General features: G+C 46.8%; 1 protein-coding gene across 2 annotated transcripts in view; it reads left to right on the top strand.

The window, feature by feature from the left end:
* Window positions 1–5715: 5715 nt before the first annotated feature.
* LOC310712684 (homeobox protein otx5) overlaps window positions 5716–23167 on the top strand; it is a 67442-nt gene continuing 49990 nt past the window's right edge. The window contains exons 1-2 of one of the 2 annotated variants that reach the window (XM_083515980.1): window positions 5716–5764; window positions 15801–16005. The gene's annotated coding sequence lies outside the window, so the exon portion shown is untranslated. Of the gene's footprint in view, window positions 5765–12756; window positions 12856–15800; window positions 16006–23167 lie in introns of those variants that run through there. The other variant, XM_083515979.1, reaches the window with a different exon arrangement.

Here is a 23167-nt window from a genome sequence, read left to right as displayed (position 1 = left end):
CTTTCTCCCTCCTCTATGTGACATCCTTTTATATATTTGAACATGGCTATCATATCACCCCTTAACCTCCTCTTCTCCAGGCTAAACATGCCCAGCTCCCTTAGCCGTTCCTCATAAGGCATCGTTTCCAGGCCTTTGACCATTTTGGTTGCCCTCCTCTGGACACGTTCCAGTTTGTCAGTGTCCTTCTTGAATTGTGGTGCCCAGAACTGGACACAGTACTCCAGGTGAGGTCTGACCAGAGCAGAATACAGTGGCACTATTACTTCCCTTGATCTAGATGCTATACTCCTATTGATGCAGCCCAGAATTGCATTGGCTTTTTTAGCTGCCGCGTACGGGAAACAATCTGCGCAAAAGGAAATTATGATTGAGCGAAAATGGTACACGAGAAAAGAGCGAGGAGCATCAGAGGATGCTCGATGCCTTGTCACCAAGTGTTAATCCTCTTTGAACAGAATAATCTCTCACCCGCCACCCACCCCTTTGTCCGGCATGTATTCCCAACTTGGATAAGGGCAATGCCTGGAGTGTGTTTTTGTTTCGGTGTGTGTGTGTGTGCTGGGTCGAGTCAGAAGCTTCATGGCCATCACCTCTTTCTGGAGAGAAGTTGCAACGCACACATCTCATGCTCGGCTCGAGAGGCAACGCTGCCCTTGCTTTTGGAGAGCTTTCAATCCCAGCTTTCTTCCCAGCTTGCTCTCATTTATATAATGAACCGGAGGGAGGCCGTGCCAGGTTCTGCCACTAGGAAGAGGCCGCGCCGTTCAGAAAAATTATGATCAGATTCCATGTGTGCGTGTGTTTATGTGTCACATGCGCAAAACTCACTCAAGGTTGCTGCTGTTCTTTCCAGCACAGCCCCTGCAACACAATGGCCACCTTTTCTTCAAGCTGCTCCTCCTATACCATTAGCAACAGCCTGAGATACACAGAAATTTAACAGGTGAAACTTTGGGTCATGTCGATTAGGGAAATCTTTGCGCTAAATGTCTGCGTGCGAGGCTGTTGTCGAAGACCCAGGCTAATAAGGAAAAGAACCAGTGCTTTTCTCCCTTTAAAAAATGTTTACTCTCATTTTGACTCAAGAAAATCACCATTTTATAGATCAAATCGGGAAAAACAAATGCAGTAAATGGACAAAAGCACAAAGATTCACAAAATGTTTAGGGGTATGCGTACCCCTGTGTACCCCCAGGAAAAAAGCACCGGAAATAACTATCCTGTGCCTAGAGTGGCCAAAAAGAAATCAGTAAAAGGAACTTGGTCTGCGCTGAAAGCTACAGACACGCAATGCATTGGAAGCATGTGGCTTCCTCCAAGGAATTCTGGAGAACTTCGGTTTGTTGATGGGAATTATAGTTCTGCAAGGGGTGAACTACAATTCCCATGGGCTTTTTTAAAAGGGAAGCCACATGTTTTAAGTGTATTGTGTGTGTATGCAGCTTGAAAAGCAGGGCACAATGGCTTTCTCCAGTATTGGGTTGTTTCCCATCAGCTGTGGCTTCACTTATAATAATAATAATAATAATAATAATAATAATTTATTTATACCCCGCCCATCTGGCTGGGATTCCCCAGCCACTCTGGGCGGCTTCCAAAAGAATATTAAAATACTGTGATACATCAAACATTAAAAGCTTCCCTGAACAGGGCTGCCTTCATATGTCTTCTAAAAGTCTGGTAGTTGTTGTTCTCTTTGACATCTGGTAGGAGGGTGTTCCACAGGGCGGGCGCCACTACTAAGAAGGCCCTCTGCCTGGTTCCCTTTAACTTGGCTTCTCGCAGTGAGGGAACTGCCAGAAGGCCCTCGGTGCTGGACCTCACATGTTGTAGGCAGTTGAGCTACAGAACAAAACACTTCTGGAGGCAAAATATTCCTGCAGCACGGGGTTGGACTAGATGACCCTTGGGGTCCCTTTCAACTCTGCAATTCTATGATCTTCATGTACAGTCTTCCATTGTATGTGTGTGCCCCCTACAGGAGAAGAGGGTGCATCAACATTTGGTGCTCTGTCTCTGAGCTATGGCGCTTTTGCTGCGTGATCATGGATGGCTCTGTCCAACCTGCCTCTTTTTGGGGAAACGGGCTCCAGCGCATTCCGTAAATTCAGGTTTGCACAATTAAATTGGTTTCAGGGGCTCCATTTGCTTTAGCGCAACCCGTGTCCACTTTAAGGGACACAGACTTTTAGCACCGTTAGGAGAGATGGGGGAACGCATTGAAAAGTGTGGGGCGGACAAAAGGTGGGCGGGGAGTTGTATAAATGCCATGCGATCAAATCGGGAGGAACGTTCATTGTCTTAGAACAGGGGTTAGCAAACTTTTTTCGGCAGGGGGCCGGTCCACTGTCCCTCAGACCTTGTGGGGGGCCAGACTATATTTTGAAAAATAAATAAAAAATGAACGAATTCCTATGCCCCACAAATAACCCAGAGATGCATTTTAAATAAAAGGACACATTCTACTCATGTAAAAACACACTGATTCCCGGACCGTCTGCAGGCCACATTTAGAAGGCGATTGGGCTGGATCCGGCCCCTGGGCCTTAATTTGCCTACCCACGTCGTAGATGAACAACCTTGCAAGCAAAGCAGAGCAGAAGCTCAGTAAAGACCCAGATGCGATCTAAACTCTCTGCGTGAGCTTTGTGGAAGCAAAATCAGGACGTATGCTCTATAAACAGTTCATCTGGAAGAGCCTTGACAGGTATGCGCTGGGATGGCATTTATCTATATATTTCTGAAGGGTGGGCGTTTTCACCGGAAAGCCACCGTTCTTAGTCTGCTGGAGGAAAACCAGCGGTGCTTCTAGAAAAACTGGTGCCGGTACTCACCGTGAAGTTCTTACAGTGCGTGCCACACTTTTTAACAACAACAAAAAGAGGTGCCAATACTGCAGTGTGGCACCTTAAAGCAGCCTTAAGCTTTCAAGGCAAACTTTGCCAACCTGTTGCTTTCCAGATGCGTTGGGACTTCCAACTCCCAGCACACCCAGACAGTGCACTGGGAGGGCACAAGGTTGGGGAAGCGTGCCCTAACAAATTTATTGCGGTGTGAGCTTCCATGGACGGCAGCCTGCTCCGTTCTCCTTATTTGTGCCCGCTTTCTCCCCTCCCCGTCCCGTGGCCCCCCCCTTTCACTGAAGCCCAGTCGCATATGGGGTTCCATCACACTGAACGGATTAAGGTTAATCAGCCACAAATCCCTGCGTCTAAAAAACAAACTAATCATCAAGATTTCCACACTCTCCGCCCAGCTGCTCCCTGGCGGCCTGGCCTCAGAAGCCTGCGGAGCCAGAGATGGGGAGGGGCAGTTTGGGGAGGCTGGGGGGGGGAGAGTTAGGGTGTCTCTGGGTTAAACCTCTAAAAATCCACACACACACACACACACACACACACACACACACCCTGTTTCTTCAAGGGCTGGTGTGGAACGCTAGCAATAGGCGCTCTGGAGAGTTTGGCTTCTGGAGATGGTACTTCAAAGAATCATAGAAGGGTAGAGTTGGAAGGGACCCCCCAGAGGCATCTAGTCTAACTCCCTGCGATGCAGGAATCTCAGCTAAAGCATCGATTGCAGTTGGCTACAGTGGCGTAGCGTGAGGGGTGCAGGGGGGCTGGCCGCACCGGGCGCAACATCTGGGGGTTAGGGTTAGGGGGCGCAAATCCACGGGTTAGGGGGCGCAAATTACTTGCCTTGCCCCGGGTGCTGACAACCCACGCTACGCCACTGGTTGGCTACCCAACCTCCGCTGAAAAATATCCAAGGAACGAGAGTTCACAACCTGCCGAAGGAGTCCATTCCACTGTTCTTAGTGTCAGGAAGTTCTTCCTGATTAGCACCAGATTTAGGGCAGTGTGGGAAGTTCCCCCACACAGAGCACTGGACCGATGGGGTGCACAATTGAGAAGATCCATAATTGAGAATGTTCATTTGGGGGTGCCAAATTTAGGCCTCGCTCAGGGTGCCACACTACCAAAATCTGCCCCTGTCCTGATGTTTAGTCGGAATCTCATTTCTTGTAACTCATATCTGCTCTCAGTCTCTTCTTTTCCAGGCTAAACATAACGCAGATCCTTCAACTGTTCCTCATAAGGCTTGGTTTCCAGACCCACTAAGGTCCAGCTCCGAGGGCCTTCTGGGGGTTCCCTCACTGCGAGAAGTGAGGTTGCAGGGAACCAGGCAGAGGGCCTTCTCAGTAGTGGCACCCTCTTTGTGGAACACCCTCCCATCAGATGTCAAGGAAATAAGCAACTATCTGACTTTTAGAAGGCATCTGAAGGCAGCCCTGTTTAGGGAAGTTTTTAATGTTTGGGGTTTTATTCTGTTTTTAGTGTTCTGTTGTGAACCGCTCAGAGTGGCTGGGGAAACCCAGTCAGATGGGTGGGGTATATATAATAAAATTGTTGTTGTTCTTGTTAATCATCATAATCATCATCAACATCATCTTGGTCGCCTTCCTCTGCACACATTCCAGCTTGTCAATGTCCTTCTCAAATTGTGGCACCCAGAACTGGACACAGGACTCCAGGTGTGGTCTGGCGAAGGCAGAATAGAGCGCGGGTGGCGCTGTGGTCTAAACCACAGAGCCTAGGGCTTGCTGATCAGAAGACTGGCAGTTCGAATCCCCACGACGGGGTGATCTCCCGTTGCTTGGTCCCTGCTCCTGCCAACCTAGCAGTTTGAAAGCACATCCGGCGGGAAGGTAAACGGCATTTCCGTGCGCTGCTCTGGTTTCGCCAGAAGCGGCTTAGTCATGTTGGCCACATGACCCGGAAAAACTGTCTGTGGACAAAACATCGGCTCCCTCGGCCAGTAAAGCGAGATGAGTGCCGCAACCCCAGAGTCGTTCACGACTGGACTTAACTGTCAGGGGTCGTTTACCTTTATGACTTCCCTTTATCTGGGAAGGGGTTTGTGTGTTATTGTTTTGTTGTTTCGCTTTAATTGTTTACATGTGTTTTATCTTGTATTTTACTTTGCGAACCACCCTGAGATATTTTGATGACGGCTGGTATATAAATTGAATCAATCAATAAATAATTTGAAAAGGAGTCGAGTTTAAAAAGTAAATATATTGTCATGTAAGGTAATCTGTAACGTTTGCAGATAAATTGGAATAATTGGGGGGGGGATACATGCAACAGTCAGGAGAACCATCGACGCATCTAGGAGGGTATGCGGGAAGTCAGATTTGGAAGGAAAGAAATATTAAATTTGTTTTAATTGGGGACCAATTTGTAAAAGATAGAAAATCAATAAAAAAAGATTTAAGGGGAGAAAATATTTGCTGCATAAAGAAGTACTTATTCTCTACTTTCTCCATTCCACAAATATATTTTTTTATAAGCTTCAATCCTGTCTCCACTTACCCGCTTTTTCTCTAAACTAAAAATTTCCATTTCGGGCACCAAGGTGAAATCCTTGCCCCTGCAGGTGAAATCTCCAACTCCCTGTTTTGCAAAGATACAACCGGGCTGCAAAAAACCCCCAAAGCCCCCCAGTGCATTTTATTAGCAGGGGCGTTTTTGAAAACCCAACTATAAGTTGCTTTGCAGAAGTTGCACCTCTTTCACAAACCGATCTTCCTTGTCCTTGTCGGCTTCTATGAACACCCCCCCCCCCCAGAAGTTTTTGCTCCAACCCAGGAAAGAGAGGGACTGGACTACAATTCCCATCATCCCTTGCCATGGGTCACGCTGGTTGGGTCCCTCTGATGGAAATGGGGACTCAACAAATTTGAAGCCCAAAGATACAGAAGGTAATGGGGCCCTTTATATGTCCAGCTGTCCTTTGTTAGCAACAAATTGTCGCTGTTTTTTGTGTTGAATATATGCTATATGGTAATTTACGGACCTAATAGGTATCTAAAGCCATTTGCACATAACAAAATATGTCTTTTATCAAAGCAATTGTCGAACTGAAATACATACAATTAAGAAGACGTATATCAATAATGAAATAATTATTAAGCTCTAACTTAAAACGATTTTTTTTTATCCATAACAAACTTAATAATGCAAAGACATTGGCATTTGGCAATAACAAAAGTTCCTTTAGAAACACAATTTACAAAGTCTCATAATCTAGTCTCTAGAAACTTGCTATAACATGAAATAATAATAGGTGTATATATATGATGCAAACTACTAATAATTATAAATAGCAGAATGTCGGCACCCTATATATAGAAATGAGCAAACCAGTGATATTTTAGGGAGCAGGCTAGCAGGCAGGACCCATTATAGGAGCCTACACAACACAAAACACTGTTGCTGTATGTTGGTTTAATTTTATTTGTTTTTTTATCTTATATTTTAGAAATGTACATCCAGTTTCTTTTTCCTTTAATTTTTTTGGGAGCCCCCAATCATAAAGTTGGAAGGTAGGAATCTGTGGTGCCCAAATCTACAACCTCAGTCTCTTGTTCTGCCTACAGGCGCTTAGGATAATATTTTATTCTCTTGTAAATTATGCTGATTTAAATGTGCATTTTGCATTTGACTTCCTTCAGTCGTGTTTTCTTTGGAAATGATTAAGTTTTGTTGTTGTTGTTAACTTTGCTGCGTTAAAGGTGCATTCTGTAGTTGGCCGCCTATGTAATGTTCAATTTCGAAATCTTTATAAGATAATATTTTAATTTCCTGCTAATATTGTTGCTTTGAGAAAAAACGTTTCTGGGTCCGCTATCTTCATCCCGTGAGTAATTTTATAGATGGACTAATGGTAAGGAAACTTTCTGTGTTTCTCTGTCCATCTCTTTTCCAGTCTCTGTGCCTTTAACGGAAGCAGATATTCCTGTCATTGGGAAAGCTCCATCTGTTGAATTACTGCCTGTCCTACAGCTGTTGCAATGCACACATCTTCTGTCAGGGGCAAAAAGAGTGGCAACCTGTGGCACTGCAAGGATGGGCTAATATAAAGCATTGATCTGATTCAGAGAGTCAATTTATAGCCTTGGGATGTTTGTATAGTGGTACCTTGGGTGGCGCTGTGGGTTAAACCACAGAGCCTAGAACTTGCCGATCAGTAGGTCAGCGGTTCGAATCCCCGTGATGGGGTGAGCTCCCATTGCTCAGTCCCTGCTCCTGCTCTGGCGGGAAGGTAAACGGCGTTTTCGTGCGCTGCTCTGGTTCGCCAGAAGCGGCTTAGTCATGCTGGCCACATGACCTGGAAGCTGTACGCCGGCTCCCTCAGCCAGTAAAGCGAGATGAGCGCCGCAACCCCAGAGTCATCTGCAACTGGACCTAATGGTCAGGGGTCTCTTTACCTTTTACCTGCATGCAAAAACAGGCACCGATGGATTGAGCCAAGAGTGGGTTCAGCAGTCAAAAAGCTGATATGTGCAAGTGCTATAGAACAGGGGTCAGCAAACTTTTTCAGCAGCAGAGAAGTCCCTAATTCACCAGGGTTTGAGACCCATCAGCTACCCTCACCTGGTTTAGCCAGCCATAGAATCATAGAATCATAGAGTTGGAAGAGACCACAAGGGCCATCGAGTCCAACCCCCTGCCAAGCAGGAAACACCATCTGAGCACTCCTGACATATGGTTGTCAAGCCTCTGCTTAAAGACCTCCAAAGGAGGAGACTCCACCACACTCCTTGGCAGCAAATTCCACTGTCAAACAGCTCTCACTGTCAGGAAGTTCTTCCTAATGTTTAGGTGGAATCTTCTTTCTTGTAGTTTGGATCCATTGCTCCGTGTCCGCTTCTCTGGAGCAGCAGAAAACAACCTTTCTCCCTCCTCTATGTGACATCCTTTTATATATTTGAACATGGCTATCATATCACCCCTTAACCTCCTCTTCTCCAGGCTAAACATGCCCAGCTCCCTTAGCCATTCCTCATAAGGCATCGTTTCCAGGCCTTTGACCATTTTGGTTGCCCTCCTCTGGACACGTTCCAGTTTGTCAGTGTCCTTCTTGAACTGTGGTGCCCAGAACTGGACACAGTACTCCAGGTGAGGTCTGACCAGAGCAGAATACAGTGGCACTATTACTTCCCTTGATCTAGATGCTATACTCCTATTGATGCAGCCCAGAATTGCATTGGCTTTTTTAGCTGCCGCGTCACACTGTTGAAGCCATTCCCTGGCCAGTCAAAGCCATTCCCGGGTGTGGCTGCTGTCGCCTGCTGACAGCTTCTAGGAGCCCCAGGTGAGAGCTGAGTGCAGGGTGGGGACCAAAGGAGGACAAACTACCCCAGGAGCACGTCTGTCCCCCACCAAAGGTGCTACCCCTCCCCTAACACCCCATAATCTTTGTACTCTGTGTCAATTACCGTAACTTGCAAGGATCTGCCACCCCTGATTCCAAACTCTCAGTCCCAGCTAAAGTGGATTAGAATCCCTGAGTGAGAAGAGTCATGTCTTGCAAGAGAACAAGGCTTGCAACTTCAGCAAGGTGATCAAAGCACCATTGAGTAGTAACTGATTTGCATTAAGTGAGCTATATAAGCCAGTTCTGTAAGTTAATTCTCTCTCTCAATTTTTTAACAAGAAAACAACAACAACAGCAACAAAACCAGAATGCAAGGAAATGTCTTCCTTCCAGGAAGCGAAGAATGCAAAATGCTGTGGAAGGGTTAGGAAGCCTTTTTTTCCGGACCCAAGGGCCACAATCCCTTCCGGGCAGCCTCCTGGGGGCCACATGGTAGTGGTGGGTGGAGCCAGAGGTGAAAGTGGGCGGAGCAACAAATGTAAACACTACCTTTGTGCTGTGGGCTTCTTGGAATGCGCCTCTCTCTATCAGGCAAGCAAGAATTGTTTCTAGCCAGGCAAAAACACTCAAGGAGGGTGCAAGGAAGGGCGCATGAGGGGTGTGGCTGGGGAAGAGATGATGTGGCCTTGAGGCGTCCCAAGGGCCACATGAAACGGCCTACAGCAGGGGTGCCCAAACTTTTTTCAAAGAGGGCCAGATTAGATGAAGTGATCATGAGCGAGGGCCGACCAAAGTTTTTGAGCTTTTTAAAAATGATTTTACCCCGGGACATATACTGCCACAGGGGCTGGATTAAATAGACCAGCGGGCCGGATTAGGCCCCCGAAATGGATTTTGGATATGCCTGGCTTACAAGTTCCTCATCCCTCAGCTAGAGGCACACTGCCCCAGGCTCCCTAACTGTCAGGAGCGAGCCTGCAGTAAATCACATGGAGTAAGTGAAGTTTTTTAAAAAATAATAATAATCATTTTATCAACAACAACCGCAAAAGACACAACAAAAACCATAATAACACTAATAACACATTTTGACAATTCAGATTTGAGTACTGATATAACTATGACTACACCTTTTTAACAATATTTTCCCACCTCTCTCTCCTCCCCCTACTTCCCATCACTGTGCTCCTTATCGCTTAAATATTCCTTCCATATTTCTTCATATTTATCCATTCTTAATTTGCGTCAACATGCAATTCATTCAGATGTAGCTAGTCTGTCCATATTATCAATCCATGTGCTCAATGGAATCTTTTTGCAGCTCTTCCAATTCATCAAAACAAGCTAAAAAAGCCAATGCAATTCTGGGCTGCATCAATAGGAGTATAGCATCTAGATCAAGGGAAGTAATAGTGCCACTGTATTCTGCTCTGGTCAGACCTCACCTGGAGTACTGTGTCCAGTTCTGGGCACCACAGTTCAAGAAGGACACTGACAAACTGGAACGTGTCCAGAGGAGGGCAACCAAAATGGTCAAAGGCCTGGAAACGATGCCTTATGAGGAACGGCTAAGGGAGCTGGGCATGTTTAGCCTGGAGAAGAGGAGGTTAAGGGGTGATATGATAGCCATGTTCAAATATATAAAAGGATGTCACATAGAGGAGGGAGAAAGGTTGTTTTCTGCTGCTCCAGAGAAGCGGACACGGAGCAATGGATCCAAACTACAAGAAAGAAGATTCCACCTAAACATGAGGAAGAACTTCCTGACAGTGAGAGCTGTTCGACAATGGAATTTGCTGCCAAGGAGTGTGGTGGAGTCTCCTCTTTTGGAGGTCTTTAAGCAGAGGCTTGACAACCATATGTCAGGAGTGCTTTGATGGTGTTTCCTGCTTGGCAGGGGGTTGGACTCGATGGCCCTTGTGGTCTCTTCCAACTCTATGATTCTAAGTTTTTTTGCTTCTAATATGGCATGATACATCCATTTCTTTTGACCCCTTGTAATCTCCCACGTTTCAGGAATATAATTTAGAATTAAATTCAATTCGCCTAAATAACAATTTCTTTTTATTACTCTTGCTATAAATGTCCTCACCTCACACCAAAATGATCTTATCATTGGGCAATTAATCATCATATGTACCAAGTTCGCACTTTTATTCCCACATCTCCAGCAGTCGTCTGCACTTGTTATTTTCCTCTGGTATAGTTTTGCTGGAGTCCAGTGGACTCTGAATATTATTTTGTGTTGAATAAGTCTTAGATCCATAGAGGCTATTTCTGTTGATTTTATACTTGACTCCCATATATCATTTAATGTAAGTGAAGTTAACTCTTTATCAGAAAAACAGGACCTGCACAGGAGTGTCAGGCCTAATGAGCACCGTGGTTCTTCTTCAGTAGGTCTTGCCCCTGGGAAGCAGTTGCAGAGATTGATTTGCATTAAGACTGATTTGCAGCCTTCCTCAGCTGCCTAAGTCCCTTCCTGTCCAGGGTTTTCCTCAAGCAATCAGAGACTGTGCCTGCATGAAGCTGACTTCTCCTCTGCCCTCTTCCTGCCTCTTCTGGTTCTGGGAGACCAGGAGGGAGGGGAGCTTGTCACAGCAGGAGGGGGAGACACCTGTGACTCTTCACCAGCCGGGTTCATCTCTGCCTCTTGGCCTCCTTCCTCCTGATTTTCCTGCTTCCTAAACTTTGGAACTCCCTGCCTGTGGACATCGGTCCCTACTGGACTCTTTTCGGCACTCGCTAAAAACATTTTTGTTTAGGGAAGCATGCCCAGATATGTAGAATGCCAACACATAGCTTTAATCTGTTTTTAGTTTTAACAATTCAAAGAGTTGTTCTTAACTGTTTCCTGCCGGTGGTTTTATTCTCTTCGCAAACTGCTTTGAGGTGTGTTGTTTTTTCCCCCAACAATCAAGGCGACGCATAAGTTTTATGAAACGAAATAAATACAATTTCAGGGAGGTGGTAGGAGCTGGAAGTCTCTCCCACCCCTGCCACTGCTGTCAGGTTGCCAGGCAGTTATTTTTATTTAGCGTATTAAATTAATGTCGACTTCTCTGTGCAGAAAGAAGCCTAATTTTCCACCAGCCGCACGCTCGCCTGAAAAACAAGGAGGCTTGCTTTGGCAGGGAGAATAGGGCCTGTTGGTATGTTGCAAGCCCAGAATTATATCGCCATGCACTGCCCCCCCAACAGCCCACCCTCCGGACACTGGTCCGGGCTGCCTCCGAGTCCACCCTCTGCACATTTCCAAAGGTATTAACAAGAGCTTGGAATTCCTGGATGGATTTGTGCACAATGATGCCTTTGTCCTGTCTCTTCTGTTTGAAGCCCCCTCCCGCAAGCCACGTGTCCCCCTCGGGTCTGCGGTTTTGCCCTTCCAATTCAACATTTGGGTCGGGCGCTCGCTGACGGGGCCAGGGACTTGCTGTCAGATCGCTTGCGGGACCCTCTCAAACACTGCTCAGGACCGTGAAAAGGGTAGAAATGTGCCAAGCGTTTAGTTATTTTAAGTCATGGGTAGGCAACCTAAGGCCCGGGGGCCGGATCCGGCCCAATTGCCTTCTGAATCCAGCCCGCTGACAGTCTGGAAATCAGCGTGTTTTTACATGGCTGTATTTTCATACTTTGTTGGAAGCCGCCCAGAATGGCTGGGGAAACCTAGCCAGATGGGCGGGGTATAAATAATAAATTATCAGTATATATTATGAGTAGAAAGTGTGGTTTTATTTAAAACACATCTCTGAGTTATTTGTGGGGCCTGCCTAGTGTTTTTACATGAGCAGAGTGTGTGCTTTGTTTAAAATGCATCTCTGGGTTATTTGTGGGGCATAGGAATTCGTTCGGTTTTTCATCTTCAAAATATAGTCCGGCCCCCCACTAGGTCTGAGGGACAGTGGACTGGCCCCCTGCTGAAAAAGTTTGCTGACCACGGAGGAGGGAAGGAAGGGGAACCATGGATCCTCTGCTCACGACTGCAGCAGATCCCCCCCGCCACCCGCCACCCGCAGGCATTCGCTCCATAACACGCACAGACATTTCCCCTTTCTTTCTAGGAAGAAAAAAGTGAGTGTTATGGTGCAAAAAATATGGTAGTTCAATCCTTTACAGGGATACCTTTGGCAACCTAACCAGCCATAGGAAGCAGCCCCTCTGGCAACCATTTTGGGCGGTTCCTTGCCCTCTAAAAAAAAAGAAGGCAAACCTAGCAGACGGTTATTCTAATAAAGAGCAGGCTAGACGTTTTCTTAAACAACTTTTAAAAAGTGAAAACGGTTTACCACAACGCCTACGGAAAGAGAACTTCTCTGGGAATTCGCCGCCTTTCTTACCAGGCTGTGCAAACAACCCCGTCTTAGTTAAACTAAGACAGATACTTAGCCGCCCGCAGCAATTAAAAGGCATATTAAACTCTCGTTTCGAAAGGTTTATGCCCATCGGTAAACCCAGCCGTCCGATTTAAAAGACTCTGAGCTGTTAAGACAGAGCAGTGCACAGCCTTGAATCGATGCACTTAATTGCTATATAAAAAGAGCAGATTGAGCAGCAAAATTTGAGTGCCGGTGGGGGGGGGGGTGATTCATCATTTGAGGGCTTTTCCCATTACGCTCATGAAGCCTCTGAAGTTTGGGTGCCATTTCACACACACACACACCCCACATGGATTGGGGAAAGTGTGACTTCCAGGTGAGTTTGAGCCCTAGTACCACCAAAGTTCCTTTTTTGAAAAATCAAGCTACTAGTCCATAGGCATTGGAATAGAATAGCCAATGATCAAGGGAGGGAAACAATAGTCCGAGGGTGGAATTGTTGTGGGAATTGAGCTCTCTCGCTCCCCCTCCCCCCGCCCCAATAAATAAATCTCCTTATCAATTTGTTTCTTCGAAATGCACAGCTTAGGTGAATTTGCAGTTCTTCTCCAGGGTGTAGTAACCCAGGGAGGGGGGCAGCCGTCCCCCTTAAATCAAGTAAATAAATAAAAAGTGCTTAACAAAAAAATGGAAATGTAGGAAGTTTTTGACAGGTTTTTCTGAGCACTTGGAGGTCCGAAAAAAGTGATTTTAAGCAATGGTGGTTCAGAACCGTTTCTTTCCGAATCTGCTAGACAGAGCCAGTCAGAGGATAATAACAGGTGGGGTTGTCCTGCCCCCCCCAAAAAGAAAACCATAAATCCTGGCTACATCCATGGACCTGGATTAACTCATATATTGGAATCTTTTTAAACCAAGGCCCTTCTAGCGGCAGTGCCCCTGCACATTTATTTTTTAGAAGTGTGTCCTTAGAGGGAGCCCAATGCAGAAAAGGAAAGGGGTGGGGGACAGAGAAGCAAAAAACAACAACAAGGAATCAAATTTATTTCCATGCTTTGCCTTGCCTTCCTTATCAGGATCAATATACGAAACAGGAAGGTAGCCCAGTTTCCTTGTGTTTTGGGTGCGGAGAGGCCTGGCTTCGCGTGTTCATGCGCAAGTTAACTAAAGCCTCTCTGCCAACTCGGCCGACCTCCCTCCATCCTGCTAGAGGTGACCTTTAAAATATATTAACACCCCCCCACAAAAAAACACACCCTATCTCTGTGGGGTGCCATGATCCTGCAAGCCGTAGCGTCAAGCAAGCCGAAGACGGGCAGCTTTGCCCTACGCCAGCCTAGGATGTCAGACACTGCCAGCTGTCCTCGTCCAGATTAATGTCACTCACTTGTTAGGCCCCCGGTGGAGTGGATAATTTCTTCCCTTTTTTTGCCATCTCCTGGATTTAGTCCCCCCACCCACCAAACTCTCTCCCTCCTTCCACAGTCCCATCGCTTTCGTGGGCAAGGTTGGGGATGAGGACATGAGGGTTTATAATATGGGCTGCGTTAATAGCTTGGTTTTCCCTTCTGCAAAATAGGGAGATTTTTTTGGGAGATTGATTTGGTTCAGTAGATAGAGGTTGCCTCCATGAGACCCGCGGATGGATCCCAGTTCTCCCCCAGAACTCATGCACTGTGATGGCCTTGCAAAGGCCTCATTTCTGCTCTGCTCAAATCATCGTATTGACACTGTCATGGATGCTTTAGCTGAGATTCCTGCATTACCGGGGTTTGGACTAGATAACACTTAGAGGACCCTGAGATCATCTTCAGGGGGCCTCCTTCATGTGCAGCCTGCGTGAGAGGTCCGGAGGGTGGCAACACGAGAGCGGGGCCTTCTCTGCAGTGGCTCCCCGTCTGTGCAATGCTCTTCCCAGGGACGTTCGCCTGACGCCTTCATTATACACCTTTAGGCACCAGGCAAAAACGTTCCTTTTTAACCAGGACTTTGATTGACCTGATCAACATCCCATACCCTTTTAAAATGTGGCTCTTTTGGGGGGGGGTATTATTGGGTTATTGCTTTTATTTTAATGTTATATACCGTGATCTTTTTATGTGAACCGCCCGGCATATAAATTCAAATTCAATTCCCTTCCAACTCTGCAATTCTATGATTATCCAAATTTTCTGTGCTGTGGGCCTATTCAATAAACACACAAGACGTAACTGGCTGTACAAAATAATATATACTATTCATTGTATTGAATTGTAGATTTCAACAGAACTCATAAAGTTCAACGAAAAAAGTAGAAGACCCAGTGGATCAGTTCATTCTCTAATCAGTTTATGCATACCATATATGTGAAAGTGTGTTCCACCTGTCTGTTCATAAAGTCCAACAATCCACACAAAAGGTTGTTGCAGTTCCACAGAATCCTTTCACAGAGTCCAAGACAAGGATTTCCAGAATATTAGCCTTGTTTCGCTGTCTTGGGCTTCATCAGTAGTACAAACTCTAGGTAATGCAAATAATTAGGTAAAGGTAAAGGGACCCCTGACCGTTAGGTCCAGTCGTGGCCGACTCTGGGGTTGTGGCGCTCATCTCGTTTTATTGGCCGAGGGAGCTGGCGTACAGCTTCCGGGTCATGTGGCCAGCATGACTAAGCCGCTTCTGGCGAACCAGAGCAGCGCACGGAAACACCGTTTACCTTCCTGCTGGAGCGGTACCTATTTATCTACTTGCACTTTGATGTGCTTTCAAACTGCTAGGTTGGCAGGAGCAGGGACTGAGCAACGGTAGCTCACCCCGTCGTGGGGATTTGAACCGCTGACCTTCTGATTGACAAGTTCTAGGCTCTGTGGTTCAGCCCACAGCGCCACCCGTGTCCCAATGCAAATAAATACAATATCGTAATCTCACACATTTTCACAGCAAAATTAATATAAAGAACGTCAGCAACCGTACATACCATATATGATATCTCAGGACAGTGGAATTTATGGCATAGTAGTAGCAACTTTTACAGAGTAGAGTTATGACAAGCACAATGTTGATTCAAGTAACAGGTGTTGGCAATCAATAGGTACAAAATTTCTACGTTTTTCGTTGAACTTTGAGTTACTTCTGCTGAAATCTACAATTCAATACAATGAATAGTATATATTATTTTGTCAGACGTGCAGCCGGTTAGGTCTTGTGTGTTTATTGAATATAGACGAAATACCCCTTCCTGCCTCCTCTTGAATCTTCGAGCCAGGACACGAACTGAGCAAGCTGCAACCCTCCCTCTCCTTTTCTCTCTCTCCACTCTCTCTCTCTCTCTCTTTCTTTCTGCAGAATCGCGCAGGTAAGTAACCCTGCTGCCCTCTGCACCTCCGGATCCCGCACGTGTACCAACAGATCCGGGAGATGCCGGCAGAAAGAGCTATCATAAAAGCACGGGGGATATTCTGGCGGAGACAAAGGGTCTGGCTGCTCGGGCGAGGCTGGGAGAGGTACCCCCCTCTGAAGCAGGCGCAACGGGGTGCAGGCTGCAAGCATGGTAGGTCGCTTCCTTTCCTAGTAGCGGGAAAGGGGGTGGGTGGGTTTCTGAACCGGGGTGTCCTCAAACATTCTCTCATAACTCTTGGAGACGCGAACTAGGCTGCTTGTTTCAAATCCGAGGGAATTTACGCAGGAAGCTGACTTTTAAGTTTGTCGAAGCTTGGTGTTGTCAACACGGGCTGGCAGCAGCTCTTTGGAATTTCAGGCCAGTTTAGGGATGCCATTGGGAATCAAACCTGGGACCTTTTGCATGCAAAGCAGGTGTTCTGCCACCAAGCTACGGCCCTTCCTCTGAAATGGAGTTTCCTAGAGGAGTCTTGTTGTTGTTTAGTTGTGTCCGACTCTTTGTGACCCCATGGACCAGAGCACGCCAGGCACTCCTGTCTTCCACCGCCTCCCGCAGTTTGGTCAAACTCATGCTGGTAGCTTCGAGAACACTGTCCAACCATCTCATCCTCTGTCGTCCCCTTCTCTTTGTGCCCTCCATCTTTCCCAACATCAGGGTCTTTTCCAGGGAGTCTTCTCTTCTCATGGGGTGGCCAAAGTATTGGAGTCTCAGCTTCACGATCTGTCCTTCCAGTGAGCACTCAGGGCTGATTTCCTTAAGAATGGATACGTTTGATCTTCTTGCAGTCCATTGGACTCTCAAGAGTCTCCTCCATCACCAACAACATACAAATCAATATGGCTAACCTGACCCAAAACACCCACCCACCCACCCTCACTCACACATGAAAACAAAGACCACCACTGCCAACCACAAATGAACAACCACACCCTAGGCCAACCCCAACCTCTCTCACCACCAAAGGAACACAAGTGAACAGCAGAGAACCTGCACAAGCAACGCTGACACCAAACCCCACATATAGTAAGTAAAATAGGAACATGGCCACCCAACCCCACCTCCACTCACCTCTCCCGCCTCCCCCTCTCTCCCCCTTTTCTTCCTAATGTCTCAAAAAATGAAACTGATTTGTAGAAATGTTACATGGATTTTGTAAATCAAGAAAATCTTTAATAATAATACAGAAGTAGGCCTAGAATGTGTATTTGACTAATCAGGTAATCAGTTTAAACCTTTCACCTTCTGAAAGGGTTTCCCAGATTAAAAAATAAAGCGTATACCATATTTTTCAATGTGTATGCAATCTTTCAGAATCCTACAGATTGCAAGCATCACCTTACTGGCATAACACACTTGTTCCTGGAATCAGGACAATGGATTTATTCATATGCAGATATATGCAAATGCCTTCCATTGCTAGGCTAAATGTCCATGTTATCAGCCAAATAAGAGATTCCTTTCATTGGGTGAGGGTCCTAACAATAAGTGAAACATTTTATTTTATTTTATTTCTCTCTCTCTCTCTGGGGCATAGGATAAGTGTGATCCTGTCAAAAAGTTTTGAGGCTGGGGAGTTCCCACTTTAGCCTTGGAAGTGAGCCATATTTAATCACTAGGTAGATGACGAGGTGATGATCTGGCAGCAGGAAGGCAAAGGCTGGGCAGGGGTTCCCTTCTAAATTGTTGATTTCATTGTGAAGCTCTCTCTCAGCAGACAAAGGAGCCCCGTTTTGCTTATCAGTAGCCTCCAGCCATGCACAATTGCCTTGCTGAGTGGTCCACTAATTAGATGGGGCAAGGAACAATGCCAGCACACCTTTGGAGAGGCTTTCGGGAGGAGAGGACAGATTGGGGAAAAGGATGACTGTGGCAACCTTGCTTTGCGTAAGAAGGCCGCCTTAGCTGCAACCTCCAGGGCTTGGCAGGCCCGCTTCGTCTAGAGGAAAAAGGGGAGGGAGGAAAGGAATAAAAAAGGGCAATAAAATTAATAATGGCTTTTGGTGTAATGTGGCAGCCCAGCCCAGCAGTAAAAAAAGGCAGATGGCATTACTTTCCCGAGTAGAGAGGAGGGAAGGGAGCACTTTAAGATTCTCGCGGTTCCCCTGAACATCCCAGGTGAGAATAAAAAAATTCCTTCCAGTAGCACCTTAAAGACCAACTAAGTTAGTTCTTGGTATGAGCTTCCGTGTGCATGCACACTTCTTCAGATAGCAGATTGGTATCTGAAGAAGTGTGCATGCACACGGAAGCTCATACCAAGAACTAACTTAGTTGGTCTTTAAGGTGCTACTGGAAGGATTTTTTTTATTTTGACTATGGCAGACCAACACGGCTACCTATCTGTAACTGATCCCAGGTGAGATCCAGGTAACAACAGGGCCTCTGCTATGCCCTCCAGGCGGCAGGGAACTGAAGGCTGTCTTGTGCCCATTGTGCCGATGGAGACAAGAGGGGCACCACAGCTTGCGGCAGCCGCACAATAGGGTTGCGAATTTGCAAACGGACCGGGGGAACCAGAGGAAAGCACCTGTCTTGACCTTGGCTGCTTTTGTGCCTCTTGAGCTTGGGATCTCATAAGTTGGAAGGGACCCCCCCCCATCTAGTCCAACCCCCAGCAATGCGGGAATAATGTGCAAATGTGAGCGAGTGAAGTTTTTCAAGGCAAGGTGGACTTGGCAGGGTGGAAGCATAAGAACAGCTTTTTAATATCTATATTTCCAGGTACTATGAATGCTCCCAGCCCCTGGGAGCTGGGTGGGGGGACTACCTGCATCCATGCAATTTATCCCCCCCCCCTTTTATTAATTTTCACCCTCTCTTAGGAATTTGTTTTCTCCGTCAGCTTTCGTGAGAAAGTTGCCCGCTCCTGCCTCTTTCACATCTTCAGCCAATGAACAAAGTCGTAACTGTGATTGGCGTTTGGGAAAGCAGATCTTTCCAATTAAACAGAAAGCGACACACCCATTGCCTAGGCTTTAGACAAGGAGTTTTCTGGTCCCCACTTCAATTTAAAGCCTTTTATTTTAATCTGATTGGGATCTTTTGCCCAACGTGGGACTTGAACCCACAACCCTGAGATTAAACAGTCTCATGCTGTACCGGCTGAGCTATCCCAGGCAATTGGGAAATTTCTAAACTGCTGGAGAAATTTGCTGTCCTATCGAAGAAGAACAAAACAGGTATCCAGGATTTTCGGAGAGCTGTGATGAGGCAGTAATATCTCACCTCAAAAGTAAGAGGTATAGGAAATTAGGTCTTATTTCATGCAGCAAAATGTGATTCCCTCGCTCCAAGTTTGTAAACATTTTCATTTAAAAAGTTTATTGTAGTGCTGATAACATTCATTGTTATTTCGCCCCTATTTGAGGGGACCCATAGCCGAGAGAGCGAGAGTTACGTCAATCTTGCAAAATAACCTAGTATTACCTTTTGTTTGAAGGTGCTGCAACAGTTTATGACAACGAAATCCTGAATATCTGATTCCCTTCCCATACAGTGGGGGGGGGGGAGTATCTGATCCCCTGCTTAATTTGCCCGTTTGCCCTGTGATGAAGAAATGACCACTCCGTAATTTTAATGGTAGGTTTATTGTAGCTGTGAGAGACAGAATAACAACAGAGGAAAACCCCAGAAACCCAGAAGAAAAGTCAGAGATTGATGTGCATTATAATGAGTGAAATAAGTATTTGATCCCCTATCAACCAGCCAGATGTCAGGCTACCTGGTATCTTCACTGTCTTTAACGAGCTGAGATTAGAAGCACCTGCTGTAAGGGAGAGATCTTACCTGTAATCCCAGCTCGTTACAGTACCTGTACAAAAGACACCTGTCGACAAAAGCAATCAATCCAGCAGATTCCAAAGTAGCCACCATGACCAAACAGCTGTCCGAGGATGTCAGGGACAAGAGTATAGACCTGCACAAGGCTGGTCTGGGCTACAAGACTATTGCCAAGCATCTTGGTGAGAAGGTGACAACAGTTGGTGCAATAATTCGCAAATGGAAGAAACGCAAAATAACTGTCAACCTCCCTCGGTCTGGGGCTCCATGCAAGATCTCATCTCGTGGAGTTTCAATGATCATGAGAACGGTGATGAAGCAGCCCAGAACTACACGGGGGGGGGGGGGGACTTGTCAATGATCTCAGGGCAGCTGGGATCGTAAAGGTAAAGGGACCCCTGACCGTTAGGTCCAGTCGCAGGCGACTCTGGGGTTGTGGCACCCATCTCGTTTTAGTGGCCGAGGGAGCCGGCGTACAGCTTCCGGGTCATGTGGCCAGCATGACCAAGCCGCTTCTGGCGAACCAGAGCAGCGCAAGGAAACGCCGTTTACCTCCCCGCCGGAGCGGTATCTATCTACTTGCACTTTTTGGCGTGCTTTCGAACTGCTAGGTTGGCAGGAGCTGGGACTGAACAACGGGAGCTCACTCTGTCGTGGGGATTCGAACCACTAACCTTCTGATTGGCAAGCCCTAGGCTCTGTGGTTTAGACCACAGGGCCACCCACTTCCCCAGCTGGGACCATAGTCACCATGAAAACAGTTGGTAACACACTATGCCATGAAGGACTGAGATCTTGCAGAGCCCGCAAGGTCCCCTTGCTCAAGACAGCACATGTACAGGCCCGTCTGCAGTTTGCCAATGCACATCTGAATGACCCAGAGGAGAACTGGGTGAAAGTGTTGTGGTCAGATGAGACCAAAATCGAGCTCTTTGGCATCAACTCAACTCGCCGTGTTTGGCGGAGGAGGAATGCTGCCTACGACCCCAAGAACACCATCCCCACCGTCAAACATGGAGGGGGACATATTATGCTTTGGGGGTGTTTATCTGCTAAGGGGACAGGACACCTTCACTGCATCCCCTTAGCAGATGGACGGGACCATGTATCATCAAATCTTGGGTGGAGCACCTCCTTCCCTCAACCAGGACATTGGAAATGGGTCAAGGATGGGTATTCCAGCATGACAGTGACCCAAAACACATGGCCAAGGCAAGAAAGGAGTGGCTCAAGAAGAAGCACATTAAGGTCCTGGAGTGGCCTAGCCAGCCTCCAGACCTTAATCCCATCGAAAATCTGTGGAGGGAGCTGAAGGTTTGAGTAGCTACACATCAGCCTCGAAATCTTGCTGACCTTGGAGAGGATCTGCAAAGAGGAGTGGGACAAAATACCTCCTGAGATGTGTGCAAACCTGGTGGCCACTTACAAGAAACGTCTGACCTCTGTAATTGCCAACAAGGGTTTTGCCACCAGGTACTAAGTCATCTTTTGCAAAGGGATCAAATACTTATGTCACTCATTATAATGCACATCAATCTCTGACTTTTGTCTTCTGGGTTTCTGGGGGTTTTCCTGTTGTTCTTCTGTCTCTCACAGCTACAATAAACTTACCATTAAAATTATGGACTGGTCATTTCTTTGTCAGAAACGGGCATATTTAGCAGGGGATCAAATACTTTCCCCCCTCACTGTATGACAATTATTGTTATGACTTCATTCAAGGGCTAAAGACATTGAAAGGTGAGAGGAGACTAGTTAAAAGAGAGAGAGAGAGAATAATGCCTACCCCAGGGGTCTGCAACCCGCGGCTCCGGAGCCGCATGCGGCTCTTTTACATCTTTGCTGCGGCTCTGGGGCGGATACTAGCGAGGGGAGGAGGCGCATTGTGCGCCCCGACACTCCTCACTGTGGCGGGCGCTGTACTGGCTGTGACGTCGCATGGGGGCGGTGCGTGCGTTAGTCACGCACCGTCCCGACGTCACCTTCCCGCCTGCTGTCAGATCGTGGCTCCGGAGATATATTTGTTTTAAATGTCGCAATGGTTTTGCGGCTCCCAGTTGTTGTTTTTTCTTCGGAAATGACTCCAAGTGGCTCTTTTTGTCTTAAAGGTTGCAGACCCCTGGCCTACCCCTTTTGTATCTTGGGTTCTCTTAAGGGCTGGATCTTTTCTTTTTAAAAAACCAAAAACTGGGAATCTGGGGATTATGGCTTATCCAGGGGGTGCAACTGCCCTCCTTCTCCCCACTCCTCCCCACGGACGCCCCTGACTGCGTGCACAGGCAAAAGGCATGTTCATATATCTCAGTTTTATTAAACTGAGATATATGATCACCTATGCCAGGCCAATGCCAATCAAGTCTAAATTAGCATTTGCTCTGGGTTCCTTTTTTTATATCTCTGAACGGCTGCAGACAAGTTTGCGTTCTCGATTTCGGTTTCATTTGCTTTCACGTGTGTTTTCATTCATTCACTTATCGAATTCATATCCCGGACCCTCAGGAGCCAGGCTGACAAATTGCACAAACAGCAGAACGATTAAAACGTCTGAATGCATACTGTCATGACGTTGGTTTTAAGGCTCTGTTTTTGATTTAGCGTTTTAACAACTTGTTTATGGGACTATGCGCCGCTTGGAGATTATTATTTTTTAAACTATCAAGCAGTTTATAAATGCTTTTAAATACAGTGGTACCTTGGGTTACATACGCTTCAGGTTACAGACTCCGCTAACCCAGAAATAGTGCTTCAGCTTAAGAACTTTGCTTCAGGATGAGAACAGAAATCGCATGGTGGCGGTGCGGCAGCAGCAGGAGGCCCCATTAGCTAAAGTGGTGCTTCAGGTTAAGAACAGTTTCAGGTTAAGTACGGACCTCCGGAACGAATTAAGTACTTAACCCGAGGTACCACTGTACATAAAATAAAATCAGCCACAGGGAGACTGGGTAACTCAAGAAGGAAGGAAAGAAGTTCTTGAAAACTGCAGATAGAAGTAGCACCATCACCTTGCTGGTCTTTCCTTGCTGGCTGCTCCCAGTCTGGAGCAAAAGCCACAGGGGTTTAGTTTGACAGGGAGGACCCCCCCCAAAAAACAAGGGAGGTGAACTTTGACAGGAACCTGCGTCCCCAGTAATCTGCGAAAAGCTCCTGCGCTCCATGGGCCGTGTGACCCGTCATGAGGGAAGTGGTAGGGGCCAGACAGAGAACAAAGGAAGGGATTTTGAGTCCTTGGCAAGATGGGGAGGGGGGGGGGAGTTCCCAAATCGCCAGGTTACATAAAGAAATTGCAGAGAAGTTAAGTCAAGGGGCTGTGCTTCTTTGATCGGCTGGTGGTTACAAATGGCGCTAGTTAGGAAAACAAAATCACAAGGGCTGGAGGAAGGGCACGAAATATCACCCAGACTTGTGGCTCTGAATGGGTGAAGCTGGCATGAGAACGGGTGCAAAGGGGGGAGGAAGAGAGAAGGCAGAAAGAGAGGCAGTGGCTGAGGCTGACTTTAAAGCACTGCAATAGCACTTTAAGCAGCCATGGCTT

Source organism: Podarcis liolepis (genome assembly GCF_965112155.1).
Source record: "Podarcis liolepis genome assembly, chromosome: 7".
NCBI classification, from domain to species: domain Eukaryota; kingdom Metazoa; phylum Chordata; class Lepidosauria; order Squamata; family Lacertidae; genus Podarcis; species Podarcis liolepis.
Note: the sequence above shows the minus strand (reverse complement) of the source record. Positions and strands in the feature narration are given on the sequence as shown.